The sequence below is a fragment of the Oryx dammah genome, unplaced genomic scaffold, assembly GCF_014754425.2.
Source record: "Oryx dammah isolate SB20612 unplaced genomic scaffold, SCBI_Odam_1.1 HiC_scaffold_18, whole genome shotgun sequence".
Lineage (NCBI taxonomy): Eukaryota > Metazoa > Chordata > Mammalia > Artiodactyla > Bovidae > Oryx > Oryx dammah.
Window position 1 is genome coordinate 30,025,642 of NW_024070202.1, and position 6,377 is coordinate 30,032,018.

Here is a 6,377-nt window from a genome sequence, read left to right on the forward strand (position 1 = left end):
GAAAAGCCCGGCTCTCACAGCATGGTATATACAGGACACCAAAGGAAATCAGGAGCAAGAAGGGGTCATCAAATAAGAGCAAGGTCAACAGGGCTCTCAAAGAGAAAGGGAAAAGAACCTCCAAAGTAACAAAAAGAATGTCTTCCATTATAAAATGAAATGCTCCTGTCATTAGTATCCATAATAATAAGATCAATAATATAAAGTAAGCTAATTTATAAGTTCCAGTTTTTATATACCATACATACTTTTTATACAGAACTTTTAAAATTAAGTTCACATTCGTTAAGCACTCATCCATCAGGCACTATGATTGAGCCTTACAGGCATTAACCTACTGACAGTAAGATTCATTCTTTTATTCAAACTTTACCAAATGAGGCACAGATTAAGGAATCTTCTCAAACACTAAGAAAGTAACAGAATGAGGATTCAATTCAGAAAATCTGACTCTATAACCCACACTCAACTAACACATTACCCTTCTAAGATGGAATTGGAAGTAGTACTTTTGAATCGTTTACATAGAAAATAGCTTGCTATGTGCTTCCTCCTTACACAGCAAAAACATAAAGGTGCATGGTTCCTCCTTGGTTAACATTCTGATGTGAATCTCGATTTTTTTTTTCTGCCAACCACATTCTGAAAAAAACTCCCATGCACAACCTAATTATGATTTGGAAGGCTTAGAAATATAGCTGCTATGGCAATAGCACATTTTCCCCACCATTGTTCAGTCTTCTCTACCTTCAGACACCAGTGCTCACAAGTGTAGAGGAAGATTAGACCCAAGGTGTACATAGACTGTCTCTCTCACTGTTGAATCACCCCTTCTATCTTTATTTTCAGGGTGTTTATCCTAACTCTTTTGTTCCATTTACAGCCCACTTGCTGATGCATCATTCTTCTCTTTGGTTAAGATAAAAAAGATGTTGATAGCTGTATCTATCATGCAAAAACTAAGACAGATTTACAAATGTTGTAACTGACAAAAAAAAAGATAGTAACATACGCACTGGATAAAGTTTTGGCTAAGGCGGTGTGCATCAGAAGTGGTTTGGGTTTGCTCAACTATACTGAGGCTCCTATTCATATGAATGACTTTCCAAATATTAGAAAATAAATACTGCTTCAGTAATAAAATTATTTTAAAGTGGGACATTTAATGATGTACTGTAAAATTCCATCTATTTCCATACTAACTGAAGGCCTAAGACATTAGCCTAGACAAAATTAAAACATCTGGAGTGACCACTAGTATATCACAGACCCAGCATAGAAAAGTACAAACATCACAAAATTTTAGTCATACACTTCTGAAATGTGAAGGACAACACCCTGGTAGTTCTTTATTGGAATCTTCAGAGACATTCCAGTCTGTTGGAAAAGAGTCAACCTTTCTCCACATTCATTTTTATCAAGGTTACATAACAGAGTCAAAGATAAAAGACACTTTCTTTGACTTACTCAAGTAAAATTCCTCTAAAAACATGTGCATTTTAGTAGAACATACAAACTAAGGACTCACCAGTATACATCTACCTCTAAATCTTGAGTCAATTTATAGGTATTGAGATGAGTATATTCTTAAGATCCATAACCTGAATGAAATTCTCAAAGGGGTTTGTTAACAACAAAATTGAGAACCACTGTTCTAGAGCAAAATTAAAAAAAAAAAAAAGACAAAACAGAATAAAAACTGTCTCCAAAACTAGCCACTTTAAATATAGGATTCATAAACAAAAGTTGTAAACTTGAGCATGGATAGAACAATTAATTAAATCCAATAAGTGTTACCTTATTTTCTTTGTTGAAGTTTAGTTTTATAAAGGCTCTTGGATCTTATAAAAGGCCTTGGATCCATTTTTTTTTTTTTTTATGAATTCAGAATTTCTTATATATAGTTAAAAAAGGAAAGCAATTACTTTTACAAAGGTCTACTTAGCAACATCAGTGACCATCAGTTTATTATACACAATAGAATATTTACATTTAGTTAATAATCAATTAACCTTATTTGGAGGATGAATTAATATTAACTTGTCCTCTTATAACAATTTTAGATTAAAAATAGATTGGTCATAATTCTGGGTAAGTATATATACACACACAGACTAAAGTTTAAGTTATTTTAACACACTTTGAGCATTTTAAAATTATAATGCAAAAATGCCTTCATACTGTTAAATTTTTAAATAGTTGATTTTAGTCATCTGGTCAGAATAATGGAGTGATTTCTTTTCAAATAATTATTTTTTTCTTAAAGAAAGGACACAAGAAATATTTTACTCCTGTTTACAATAATATAAGTTCTCAAATTATGTCAGTGATTCATAATAATGCTTATTTTTAACCCAAACAACTGAAAACAAAGTAGGCATTTGGTATTTGTTATTTTTAAAAATTTTTGAACAGCAAATGTATCATTTAAAATATCTCTATGAGATACTGTTATCTCTATTACAAGCTGAGGCTATATTAGAGATATGATGTATGTCCAATCTATTCAACCTCTTCTTCCTTCTCTTCTCCCAGTAACTCAAGGGTTTGACTCTTTAATGGTTGTATTTAAGCATTCCTTTCAAGGGCTAATGAATATGTCATGTAGTTATTACTTCAAGCTTATTAAGGAATAATTATGTAAAAAACTTTTTTAAAAAGTTAGAATTCATTAGTGATTATGTAGACCTCACTTTACTCTTGGACATTGTTTCTCCAATGGTCATAAAATATCAAAATTTTAAAATAGATCTTTCTGTCCTGCTAAAATAGCTGATTCAAATCAAACTCATTTTCTACGCTGGCCATGAATTAGTTGAGTGGCTAGCTGTTCTCTTCTTCAGGGGATCTTCCCAACCTAGGGATCGAACCCAGGTCTCCTGCATTGCAGGCAGACTCTTTACCGTCTAAGCCACCATGGAATGAAATAAGTCTCTTGAAAGATCAAATCTGTGGCTTCCTGCAGCCAGAGGCCCTAGCTACTTCAGTTTAAAAAGTAAACTATTAAAATTATAAGTCATTTTTGGGGACCATCCTATAGACTCATTTTTTTAACTTTTCAAACAGTTACAGCTAACATGTTCAACTGAATCTATACTTAGTACTGTGTGACAGTGCAAAACAGTGTTCACACTTAGTTGGAAAATACAACTGGTTGTTTCCAAAAATTCTTTTGTAAAATGATAGCATGTATTTATGTTCCACTCTGCCCACTTACTGCAATTAATCTGATACCAACAAAAGGAAACCAATCTGCAGGTTTCACCTTAAGGGAACTGTATGGTGCAAAGATGGAAAAGGAGTTTCTGCTTCCAGAGCCAACACTGTTTCTCCACAGTGTTCTTCAATGGCCCAGATCATCTGCTTGATTTTGCAACCAAGTAGACAATCATTCAGGAAAGGGCATAGCCATGGAAGGTCAATTTACAAAAGAGAGAATAAAAATAACAAACACACATGGCGAAGAAAAGTTTAGGAATCGGAAAGATATGACTTAAAGCAATAATGAGAGTCACTTCTTTCTTATTAAATGAACAAAGAATTCAGTGCACTTACGCAGTTCTTTCAACTGCTGTTTCCTGAAGTATAAACTGCTATATACTTCAGGGTCAGTAATCTGGTCATCCTTATCTAGAGTCTTTAAAATGTTCTTATCCCACAAACTCTCTCCTCTTTTAGTATCCTAAGGAAATAATCAGAAATTAGAACAAAAAGTCATACATAAGGATGTTCAACCATTTGGGAACAACTAGATGCCCAGCATTAGGGAAGTAGTAAAATTTTGATATATGGGGTCCATAACCACTGAAAATTGTATTTGCAGATAACTTTTAATAGTGAGGAAAATTAATTTTGATATTAATAAGGAAAAAGTAAATTATATAAAAATCACAAAGAAAAAATTATGACATAATGTATCTCAGAAGTGGGTTTAAGGTATTTGTTTTCTCTGCTTCTTCACAATTTCTTGTATTTTCTAGGATATCTTCAGTGAGGCTCTCAGTTCAGTTCAGTCGCTCAGTCGTGTCAGACTCTTTGCAACCCCATGAATTGCAGCACGCCAGGCCTCCCTGTCCATCACCAACTCCCAGAGTTCACTCAAACTCACGTCCATCGAGTCGGTGATGCCATCCAACCATCTCATCCTCTGTTGTCCCCTTTTCCTCCTGCCCCCAATCTCTCCCAGCATCAGAGTCTTTTCCAATGAGTCAACTCTTCATGAGGCTCTAATAGTCTCCAAAAACTGAAGTTTTTCAAACTTTTGTTGAAATGGAAAGTCTTTGGATTAGGATGGAGGTAATATGTTTTGACAAATTTGCATTTGTATATGAATGCCTCCCTTAAAAGTCACAGAGGTAATTACATTTTAAAAAAATTAACCAAAATGAATATCTAATTAGCTTTATAAAACAAAGTAAAGTGGAGGGGAAAGTAGGGCACTTGGTGAAAACTTGCCTACAATTTAATTTTCAGGGAGTGCTACCAGCCCCCTAAATAAATTTTCCTACACGTCCCACTTAGCCATTTCTTCCGACCCTTAGAATAATAGCTTAACTGTCTGATAAAAGCAGCTACCTTTAAAGTCTAGGCTTTTGATAAATTCCTTGTTTATGAATAAAAGACTGCCTGTATTGTTCTTAATGATTTATCTCATTGGTATACATGGCCTGTTAATGTCTTTACTTACTCTTTGAGCTGTGTGAAAGCAACATGGATAAACCTCAAATGCCAGGTTCACTGTCCCCCCTCACCACTTAGTTATTAGCCTGTATTGTATCTAAGCTATATAGAATTTTACTCATTATTTTTAGGAATAATCACAAATAATAATTGCCAAGAGATAGGAAATTGTTAGAAAAATTAATAGTATAAATGAATCACAAGGAGGAAAACTATTATGTTAGGATAATGGATTGCTACTGGAGAAAATGTCATGAATAAATAAGTGGATATTACCTTTATATCCTACAGCAATACTTCCACAGAAGGAAAAACAAACTCTCCTAGTAGGGAGAACTTTAACTTCTAGTTACTTAGTTATAATTTATAGACTACCTGGCAAATGAATTTCATATGCAGTACTGCTGCTACAACTTATACATGACTTCTGGAAATACAGGAATCCACATTTATGAAGTTTAGGTAAGAGCAATTAAGTAGGTGTAAAGTACTTGGGGAGTAGAATTTGCAAGAGCAAAAGTTTACTATAGGGTCTTAACTGCATGAATCTAATGACTAGAAATTAGGGTGATTTTTTAGATATCTCCTTTTTATAGCACTAATATTAGAAAGAAGAGTGTACACATTAGCATAATATTACTTTCTTGAAAGCTAGGTAAATGTAGATTCTTAGTATGGCAAAGTAGTACTCGCATTATTCTAAATGTGTAAGGAAAGTCCAGTTTGAAGCCAAACAAGCTGAAAAATAAAAAACAGAAAAGAGGAAAACCAATCTTATATTTTCATCCTACACATAACAAGTAAATTTTAACTTTATTATGTCGTGTACTTCCTTTTTAAATAGTACAGAATGCTATCTTTAGCATTTTCATGAACAAGCAGAAGTTATTTTGTATTTATATTGCCTTTTATTTTTAGATTTATCCTTATAAATACATGAATTTCATTTAAAAAAGGAAAAATAAATAATCAGGACACCCAGTTAAATCTGAATTTTAAAAAAACAACAAATCATGCTTAGTATAATTATGTCCCAAATATTACATGGGACATACTTACACTAATAAAATTATTTGTTGTTTACCTAAAACACCAGTGTAACTGGATTTCCTATATTTTATCTAGCAACTCTATATAAAGTTAAAATACATTTTAAATAAAGAATACTTCCTTTTTATGAAACTGCTTATAATCTCACTTAAATGAGACAAAGATCCAAGCAAATGTATTGCTCCATGGAAACACATTTATCTGTGTTTAAAAAAAGAAGAAGAAAGAAAAATCATTAAGTTTCAAAGCTTTCTATATGCTGACAAACTCAGTTCCTTAGTAAAAGTGATCCTAAAATTTAACTTGGAAAACAGGATATAAATAGAATCATTATATTATTACAAATAATGAGTAAATAAGTCATTTTAAATTGCAGGAGAAAAAATAGTTCCAGGCTACAAGTCAAACATTGCTAACAATAATTGCTTTATAATTTTAAGTGAAACCATCAACAGAAAATTTAATCTGATGCTTTCATACATGAAATAAAAATGAAAATTGAACTATATATTTTCATAGATTTTAACTATGAATTTTAAAAAACCATTTTATTCTAAGAAACAATATTTTAAAAACACACCCCTGTAGAGTAGCTTTCTATATAACTTATTTATTAATATAGTATATAGCCTGTGCATAGACAAGTT